This window comes from Fukomys damarensis, unplaced genomic scaffold, assembly GCF_012274545.1.
Source record: "Fukomys damarensis isolate Sample0158 unplaced genomic scaffold, DMR_v1.0_HiC HiC_scaffold_1, whole genome shotgun sequence".
In the NCBI taxonomy this organism is placed as follows: domain Eukaryota; kingdom Metazoa; phylum Chordata; class Mammalia; order Rodentia; family Bathyergidae; genus Fukomys; species Fukomys damarensis.
The window spans coordinates 23,033,251-23,044,493 of NW_022900913.1; the positions used below are offsets into that span (position 1 = coordinate 23,033,251).

Consider the following 11,243-nt stretch of genomic DNA (forward strand, 5'->3'; position numbering starts at 1 on the left):
ATAACATATGACTGATTGGAGTCAATGAAGAAACAAGAGATAGTGCAAATGTCATTTAAAAAACTGTTCACAGAAGTAATTGAGAAAACTTCCCAAGCAGGAGAAAAGAACTAGGTAGACAGATAAGTGAGGAATATAGCATACTCCCCCCCACAAAAAAATGGACATATAATGGCTAAGTTTCCAGAAGCCAAATAGAATCCAAATTCTTAATTAGATTAACTCGTTTCTCCTTCCATCCCATATTATATAATTAGCAGAAAGCAGACCCGCTTCCAAGTGCAAAACTATTTACTTTGATTGCATTTCATAGTCTCTTCATTTTTACCCTATAAGCAAAAATAAACATAGGTGAATATTTTTTAAATTTATAGCTCTTACCATCAAAATGAGGGCTAAGTTTGGTAGCCCTCTTATCACAGAATTATAAGCTTTCACAGCAAAAGCTAACACAGAAGTAGACATATCACTTGGCTTTCATATCCATCAATGGCAGAAGCAAGCAAGCTCAACAGCATTTAGATCTCTTCCTCTAAGTGCTGGAAGCTTGTAATCAAGCCAAGTTTTTAACCGAAGAAATGATATTTGATTCTTGTATAAATCTTGAGATTTAGTTCTAAATACACATCGCTTCTCGGCCTTTTGGCTAAGATCAAGTGTAGTTCTAAATACAGTAAGAAACAATAATTATGTGTCTTGTTGATTAAATTAAAAAGCAATCAACATGTGATTCCAATCATTCACAGAAATAATTGTTGAGAATTATAAAATGGAAGAGTAGTCATCAATTTGCCTTAAACTCATTCATTTAATTTGAATTTGGTGAATTTTATTTCACATAAGGAATGTAAAGCATAGTCACTTTGTGAGATTTTTGTAGGCACAACAGTTTTCCACACAGCTGCAAATACAGATCTTTCTAAGTGTAGCATTATCAAGTGAAACAAGACTTCACAATATTATTCATTGAAACTTTTTTTAATAAAAACCTATTCATGGCACATTAAATAGGCATCAGCTCATAAAGGCAAATACTCATCTAAATTGATGAGCCTAAATTGGCTTGGGAGGCTAAACAATATAGTAACCATTTTAAGTATCTCTAACTATAGATAAACATGGACTACATGAATTATAAAATGTAAAAAATGATGAGAAAAACAAAATATTCAATTCATGTTCAGAGAATTAAAAAAATAATTTTCCAACTGGGAGGAAAATAGAAGTTTCCATGCAATAGATGGTATTTGTTAGGAATTTGAATATAGGTGCCATTTGTAAAATTAGACAGGAAAGAACATTTCATTTGAAGAGAACATAATGAATAATCTAATATAGAAAAAGATATAAAGCATACTTTGAAAATAATTTGCTTTGGAACCGAATAGGGATTTTTTGCTATGCTTTATGTGGAAGACAACCACTAATTTTTCACGGAAAAATATATAATATACTAAAAGTATACTTTCATAGAATTTCATCACATTGGGCTTATTATTCTTCATAAAGCAAGACCAATGTGAACTAGAGAAATGAATATTTGCTATTCAGAAATGGTGCAAAGTTATGAAGTAATATTTGGAATAAAATATTATCCATGACTGAATTGAATAAAATATTTTCTGAGAGGTAAGAAAAGTCTATATATTGTCAGATAAGACATTTTTCACTAACTCTTTTAAGAGGCTTTGCTTTTTCTGCCTTAATTGTCCAGTCAAGTAAAATAAGAATAAAATAAAATGGTAATGTTTTACTCAAAACAAGTGTGTGACCCTCAAAGGTAAAAGTCTTATGAAAAATAATCAATGAGAAGATTCCATAGAACTTTGAAGAGTGGTAACAGAGGAGAATTGAACATTTGGGATTGTAGTCAAAGTTGAACTATTTTTACATAGTAACGAGGTGTAACGTTTAAGTCTAACTGTTGTACTTCAAGTACCATAGGGAAAAAAGTAATTATTACAATTAAGCACCAGCAGAGTCAAAGAATTGAAGAAATCATCAAGGTATTTTTTTAAAAATTAATATATATTTCATTACTGCCTATGAATTTTGTAAAATATTGGATTTCAGTGTGGCTTTTTTATACATGATCCAACCTTTTCCCTGCCCCTCATTATTTTTTTTTCTAATGATAATCTTTTAATTTCATGTCATCATTTTATATTTCACATATTGGGGAAAAATGACACTTTCTGAGTTTGATTTTTGATTAACATGACATTATCCATTTCCACTTTCCTGCAAATGACATAATTTCATTCTTCTTTAGGCCCAGTAATACTCCATTTGTACATATGCCTTATGTTATTTAGCCATTCGCTTGTTGATGAGTACCTAAGCTGGTTTCATAGCTTGGCTATGGTGAATCGTAATTGCAATAAACATAACTATTCAAGTGTCCCTATTGAATACTGACTTTAATTTTTTCATGTACATACCAAGGGGTGGTGTACGTGGGTTATATGACATGTTAGTTAATGTCTCTAAAATGTTATCAAAGTGGATTGGAAACTTTTAATCATTTTGTAATGTAACAGAGATGCTTGGATGATATCAATACAAATATTATCATAAAATTTCTTGGAGTAAATTTCAAAAGAAAAGGTAGAGTATTGAAAACTCCAATGACAATTTTTAAGAATCAATAGTAAGCACTGAATACGTCAACTACTATCTCCCACTTCAGGGCTGGTGGATAGAATAGGAAACTGTTATACTTAAATACACCGAGTGGTATATAAATTAAACAATTAGAATGCCCACGCCTGAATGAATAAAGCCAAGATGCACCAGTCATTTGGGCTCTGCCTTGAATTGAGATACGAGCCTTCTGGCCCCCCAGATTTTAACCTGTTTTCTATATCTCTTTATTTTTTCATTCTAATCCCCTCTTAGTCAGATTTGAGCTTGTAGATTAGTTTCCACAATAAAGAATTATTTAAACATAGAATTACTACAAAGTACAATTTAAAAATTAAGATGGAGAACTCATAATGAAGAAACAAATCTGGTTGTTTCATCCCTTTAGCTACTTAAATCAAGATCATTTCCTTTTCCTTTGTGTATTTTGATACACTGAAATATTTGAAGAGTTGAAGCCCCTGACATGTAGAATGTTCCTCAGTCTGGCTTTATGTGAATGTTTTCCAGGAGATTAGATTCCAGTTATGCATTTGGGGCAAAAACATTAAATGTATGCTGCAGTGTGTGTCCCACTTCATCAAACTGTGCTGACATAATTTCACTTTGTCCCATTATTCATGATGCTTAAGATAGCTCATTTTAAAGGGTTTCTTTCCAGATCTCTCCACTGTTGAGTTTTTGTTTTTCTTTTTTTAATTATTTTTTTCTTTTTATTGAGTTTATTGGTACAATGTAGGTATACAATAGTTTTATTGGTGTGTGTGTGTGTGTATGTTTGTAAACATTTTAGAATAACTAGCAAAATGTAATATAGACTGTCATATTATTCTATTGAAAATTTTTGGATGTAACTGCAGTTACTGTTGTGTAGCAGAAAGTCTTTGTTTTGTGTTTTTTTTTAATACGATGAGGTACTAATCAGCCATAAAGAAGGATAAATTTGAGAAATTTCTAGGTGAATGGATGCACCTTGAGACCATACTCTTAAGTGAAATAAATCAATTATGCATGCGTAAATATTGCCTTGTCTTTGTCTCTCTGGTGTGAGAAAATGTAAGTGTAAATGAAGACCCAAGTGTATAATAAATATTGTGAAATAGGAAGAAAATATTCAAATGGGGAGGAAAAGTAGGGAAGGGGGGAGAGGAAAGGAAGAAAAAGAAAAATATAAGAAAAGAAGAATAAAATGGAAACAGAGGTTTTGTAAATAAGGAAGGGAAGAGGGGCTGAAGTGAGGTGAGGAGAACGGAGAAAAAAATAAGAATCAAGATAGATCATGTACAGATACAAATTCCCCGTGAAGAATGTGATCATTGTGAATATCTAAATGGAACCAATAAACTTAATTAACTTTTTTAAAATTCTAAAAAAAATAAAGATGGGTGAGGACAAACTCTACTATTCTCAAGAGACTGCTTTTCATTGGATGGCACTCCGCAACAGCATGCGCTGTATTTTTTTCTCAGTGCTGTACTTATAATCTTTTTTCTCTCATTGAGTTTATTGATACATTTTAGATAGACAAAACAGTTACCTTCACCATTGGGATCTTGTACCTTTACATGACAGGTCTGTATTTTTTATCACACTTCATGAAGACACTCGTAGAAGAAGATTTAGAGAACTGCTTCCAAAAATAACAAGACCACTAGGATAAGTGTGTTAAAGCAAGGAAAAGTATTTTCAGGGTGAGATTAGTGGCAATGTCTCTTTTGCTGTATTAATTTATGAAATTTAAACACTGTTTTATATATTTTAATCAAAATTAACAATATATGGGAGAGTCATGATGAATGACAAATACGTTTAGGTACTTTTAAATGAAAATTACAGAATAATATAGTAAGAATTTCATGAATTAAGTTTCTTGATCAAGACAGAGGAATAATTTTTGAGAGGGTTAACAAAGTTTACTTGCAAAATAATAAGACAATAGTTATAGATCCGTAACAGAGTGTATGTCTTATTTCATTGGCTTACCTTTAAATATTGGCTTCACTGCACAGTGTCTATCTACAAATTTCACACTATTTATGGCATCAAATATTTCCTGTCCTTAGAGGAGTCAACAAACTCTTGGAAGAGGTTCATGTAATTGTAAAATGAAATGCAGAGAACAAATAACTAACCATTCTGCACTGAGCATAAAAGAAGAGACACCACTTTCATATTTTAAATAATATTTTTATTCAAATTGCTATTTTCTGAAACTGATGTTTGCTTAGTTAAAATTATCCACTTGAGGATTGGAAAATCACATGGTATTGCACAAAGAAAGGAAAATAATTACGAAAACATAAGAGGTAAAAAATACCCTTTTGCTCTTATTTTTAATTGATCTAACATGTAACTTTGTTAAAATAAATAGTAGTAATAACATTTATTGTTTATAGTGCATGCAAAGTTAAACAATTCACAATAGTCAGGAGGGAAGAACTATGAATATCCTATTACAAGGCATCTGTGTTACATGTGAAACTCATTCTTAAAGGCTTTGTAAGTACATTTTTCAAAACTATATAGCCTATACAAAAAACAGAATGATATATGCTTATTGATGGCTTGGATTTAAAAACTGTAAACACAAATTTCATCTTCTTCTTTAAATCCGTCAATGTTATAAAGAGGTCTTGTCTTCAGAATTCACATCAAACTGAATTTTAATGTGAATTTCTTTTTAATACATAATTCTTGCAGTTATATTTTATATGATGAAATATTGCCGTGCATAAAATGGCTCAACCACCAGTGTGAATATATTTTATATGATTGTGATCATTTACGGAGGTTTATTTTTCTGTTTTTCATAACCTTTTATCAACATATAACTATGTCAACATTGTGAAAATAAATCGTCTTATATCAGTTCTTATCTGAATGGAGTTTTTTATCAAATTGCAAATTTTTAACCTAGAAATATCTATCAGAGAGCACATTTGTAAGATACTACCAATAAAATCATCTATCTGCAGCTTTAATTAATGAGTGCTATATTTAAGCATAAACTTTGCATTATATGGCTATGAAACTAATGCCAGTATAATTCTAGATAAAGTAAATAACATATACATATAATTATAAAAAGATAAACATCACAGATAGAATGTCATCACTTTTAATTACCATGAATATATTTTGGATCACAGGAATTTCTTTTTTTTTTTTCTCACTGAGTTCATTGGTACATTTTAGGTATACAGTATATACATTCATCATTGGGATCTTATACCTTTACATGACAGGGCTTGGTTCTCATTTTTCCCCTTACCCCTGCCCTCCCTTCACCCCCTCCTCTCCTCCCTATTTACAAATACTTTATTTCCATTTTTGCATTTTCTCATATTTTTTTCCTCTCCCTTATTTCCTTTCCCCTACCCTTCCCACTTCCCCTACACCTTTAGCCCTTTTCTTCCTATTTCACATTGGCAATTATACCTTATGTAAAATTATAGGATCTTATGTACAATTACAGTTTTTCGCACCAGAGAAACTATTTGGTATTTACACACGTGTGACACTTATTTCATTAAGAGTTCTGGATCACAGGAATTGTTGAAATACTGTTTGTAGGGAAAATGACACTTGAAGGGGGATAAAAGGTCATAATTTATTTGAAATTACTTGAAATTCATAAAAATCATTTGTCCTTTTTTGTCCCGTGAATGTAATTATATTGTACTATAGTATCAGTGCTAAAATATGGTAGTACAAATCAAACTTACTTGGCTCATAGTATTAAAATAAAACATTGATTATTGTTTCCTCAGCATGTTCAATAACTTTTATAACTTTAGAGAATTTAGAGAAACCGAGCTATTTTTTATGAAAGACAAATCACAGCTCAGAGCAAATTATATATAGGCACAATGCACACATATTGTGGACAATAGTGAAAAACTGTTATGAAATGCAATTTTATTAGTTATACAGATTATGTTCCCATATAAAATTGGTCAAAACTTTGCAACAACTAAATCCAGCTAGGACTTGATCTTAGGACAAATCTCTAAAGCTGAAGAGGTTTTAGCCTCTGGGGAACTTACAGAATAAGTTATTCATTAGTTACTCTTTCTCACAATTCTTCAAGAAAATTAATAGCATGACTAACTTTATGAAAGTATGCTCTTGTCCTTAATGGAGAATGAAATTTATATTTAATGTATCAATATATACAGTCAAAATCATTCAAAATTAAATACACATTTTTTCAAAAAAAAGCACGACACTTTTTTAAATCAACAATTTTTTTTTTTTTTTTTTTTTTTTTTTTTTTTTTGTGCAGAGATTGAACTCAGGTCCCTGCACTTGCAAAGCAGGTGCCCGAACCACTGAGTTCAATCCCCTGCCCTGATCCCCAACAAATAAATACTTTCACCAAAATTGTCCAACATTACCAATAGCTATTAGGATTTGCACTCTTTATTTTAAAGGCTACTTTTAAACATAAGAAATTGTGTTTTAAAGAGAAATTATAAACTGTGTTTTTAAGTTTTTCTCACATAACTTCACATGCAAACCAGAGTAAGGAAGAACCTGTCTTTTAACTAGTGTGTGCTATTAAAATTTAAGGAAAACAGTAAAACTAGAAAACATATTTTCACTTATTTTCTCAAAATTATTGTAGCTATAGAATTAAGAAATATAAATAAAATATGGTGTTACAATAAATATAATAATGGAAATTTGTCTTATGAGGTAAATAACACTTTTGATTATTCTTTGATACTATGATGGGGACAAAACAAGACTACTAAATTAGACTCACAAATGTCAAGCCAATATAAAATTCCTTAATTATCTCAAAAGTAAGTGTGTTAACTGAGCCATAACTTGCTTGTATTGAATATATTTGTATTCTTCATACACTGGAATGCATACAGGACAGCAATATGTGATGAAGAATGTGAAACTTATTGTCTTACCCATTATATCATTATTTTCACTTGAAAATCATGTAATTTTTAAACAATTAATAATATATAATCATGAATGATTTGAAAATCATTCATGATTTTAGCGTTATGCTTGAGTGATCTCAATTAGCTGCTAAGGGCCTTTTACATAGCAAAGGAACTTTATTGTGTTGTGCCCAAGTCGCGAAGTCCCCAAAGACCTCCAAGGAGTCGAGTCCGGTGTAAACGTACAAGGAGTTTATTGCAAGCTCGAGCCAGGACCCTCGTACTTCACCGACCAAACGGATCAGAAACAAGAGCCTCCTCCTACTGTCGAAGCATGATTATGTAGGGTTAGGGTGGCTTGAAATTCTTCCTCTTCTATTGGCACTTATTACTATGACATTTCTATTGGATCTTGCTGGCGCACTTGCAACAGAGGGGAGATAATTATAATAAGCTGGGGAGAGGGCTAATTCAGAGAAAGATCAGTGTATCCTTTTCTACAGAAAACATCTTGAGTAGGTACTTTCCACAATGCACATCCTGTGTGGTTAAACAGGCAACAAAAATCCCCTCTGTGCTTGGCAAAGCAGGCGGTTTCTCTTGTTCAACTTATCTCTAACTTATCCTACTTTGCAAACTTAAGCAACTATTGGGGAGGGGGTTGACTGAACAAAGGAACAGAAGATCAGGAAAGTTTATATACAAAATGGATTTTCTTTTGCTCTCCACTCAGAAAACCCACCCAGCCTCTACATTCTGAGCAAAGGGCAAAGAAGGAACCCACCTTGATCATAAAATCCAGTTCCCACAACTGTAGTTTAGATTCACATAACTTCAGTTTTTCAAAAAAATGTTGTTACAAAAATGTTATATTTGTAAGGGTTTTTTTATTTTTAATTTCTATCCCTTCTATAAAACATCTCCTAGTTAAATTCCAGTACACTGTGTCTGATATTTTGTATTTTCTAGGTGACACATAAGGGGATTTTTTTGTTCCTGGTTTCTTATGGATCTTTAAATTTAGACATCTGCTTACATTTAGGATCCTTTTGATTAAACTTTGCTATCTTCTTCTCTATCATTTCTAAAATTTCTTTTTAATTGAAAATCTATTTTAACCAAATTTAAATTTGGCCTTATTTCACTAATTTAGGTCACTCTTTCTGTTCCTGTCAGTTGGAAAATACCTTTTGTTTTCAAGGGGAAGTGGGACTAAGCAGACACCAGCTTATAATGGGCACTTTTCTCATGGCTATCTTTTCTGAAGGGCCAGCTTTATTAAATGCCTTCCAAAATTCAGCTTGTAAAGACATACTTTGTCTTTGACTACGGTTTATAAAGAATATAACTTCTATTAATATATATATATATACATATATATATATATACTGCTTTACCTAAAGAAATAAATATGATAATGATTTACAAAAACTAAAATAATAAATATGCTAGAGGTATTATTATCAAATAATATTTTATTTTCAAATAGGAAGTAATCTTTTATTTTATTTGTATATGCCATACATTTTAAATACTTAATAGATTTTTATTTTAAATATTTTAAAATTAAAACTAATTGATTTTTGAAATTGTGCCTCATATAAGCACAAAAATAAATCTGGGATAAAATGAGCTCTTTGGTCTGGGACTAGAGGATCCATTTGACCCAGCCATCCCTCTGCTGGGTATCTTTCCAAAAGAATTAAAAGAATCATATCACACTGTGTATGTGCACCCATGTTTATAGTGGCACAGTTTGTATTAGCTGAAACTTGGAAACAGCCCATTTGCCCATAGTTGGAGACTGGATAAGAAGATGTGTTTTTTCTATAAAATGGAATATTACTCAGCTATAAAAATATGAAGCTAGATTCACTCATAGGAAAATGGATACATATTGAGGATATACTCCTAAGTGAAATAAATAAGTCACACATGTGTAAATACCGAATAGTTTCTCTGGTGTGAAAAGCTAATAGTACATAAGATTCTAATGAGATAATTGACAAAGTGAAATAGGAAGAAAAGAGCTAAAGGTGTAGGAAAGGTGGGAAGGGTAGGGGAAATGGAATAAGGGAAAAGAAAAAAATATGAGAAAATGAAAAAATAGATATAAAGTTTTTGTAAACAAGGAAGGGAGGAGAGGGTGAAGCCAGGGCAGGGGTAAGGGGAAAAATGAGAACCAAGACCTGTCATGTAAAGGTACAAGATCCCAATGATGAATGTCACTGTACTGTATACCTAAAATGTATCAACAAACTCAATGAGAGAAAAATACATAAATAAAATGAGCTCTTTGGGATTTTGGTGTAATAATGAAGATAAAATATGTTCACAAACATAAAATATAAAAACTTGTTATATAAGAGAGTCCCAATATTTTTAGCAGAATGTCAAACATCCCCTGAAAGGAAATACTTTTACATAAACTACCAAAAACCTGAGGTTTTCAAGGTATAGTGATCCTGGAACTATTATTATTATTTGGTAGGATAATATTTTTTTGGAATTTTAGAAGCTAATTCATAACAGGTCAAGTTATTTTCTAACAACACCATATATTGGTCACGATTGAGTGTCAAGACTGGTTTTTTAAATACTTGTGAAGTGAAGGAAGAAGTCTTGGCAATAAGAAGAGATTATTTAATAGACTTAAGAAGAGCTTGAGGTGCTAACCACACATCTGTGTTTTATTATTTTGCTCTTTCAATCTGCAATCCTCTTGTAGACTCTTTTCCTGTCCAGCTTCCTTAGGTGTTACTGTTTTTTAACCCCTTCTCATCTGACTCAGCAATCTGGACCTTTAAAATTTGCTTACATTCGGGCTGTGTATGCAGAACCTAAAACATCCCTAGGGTGTCCGTCTCTTCATTTTTCTGCCCTGTATTACCCATTCTGCTTGAGCATGGTGTAGACTCATGAAATTATAAAATATGACTCAGATTTGTTATACAACCCATTGGTCTCTCATCAATAGATTCAGAATTAAGTAACAGAAGAAATTATTTTGATTGCCTTTAAAGACCAGACTTGTAACAAAGAGAAGGCCACATAGTCAAAGGCCAGATAACCACTTGGAATTAAGGTTGGGCCCAGTTGAAAACAGCAACATGGTAGCCACTTCAGTCCTATCATCTCTTTCCAAAAACTTAATGAGATTAGAGGAAATTTCTTATACTCAGATGAGATCACAGCCCTGGTCAATATTTTAGCTCCAAATTTATGGAATCTGACAGAGGACCAGTTAAACCATGCAGACTTTGATGGTTCAAAGTGTAAAATAAATCTGCATACTTTGAAACTGCCAACTTTGGTAATTGGTTATTTGACATAGAAAACTTGTACACATAGCTTTAGTTGCAATAGAAAAACCTGAAGACTAGAAGCGTAAAAGCCCAGAGATCTCTTCAAGGCAAGAGACCACTTTTCAATATTCTCATATCTTTTCCTGAATATCTCAAAGATAGTTACAAAACAGTATGTCTCAAATAGGACGCATTATCTCACATTCAATTGAATCTCAATTTTTTTCTCCATTCAGTGAATATTTACATTGTCTGCTATTAAAGCTGGAAATATAAAAGCCCATAAGTCATTTATAATTTCATATTCCTACTCATTGTACATACCTAATTAGGCGCTGATTAGCTTTCGTTTTGCTCCTTTAAGATGTCTTAAGTCCCACCACAGCTTCCAACC

General features: G+C 31.8%; 1 pseudogene; it reads left to right on the forward strand.

Moving 5' to 3' along the window:
- The first annotated feature begins 626 nt into the window (after positions 1-626).
- On the forward strand, positions 627-773 carry LOC117285548 (annotated as a pseudogene).
- The last annotated feature ends 10,470 nt before the right edge of the window (positions 774-11,243 follow it).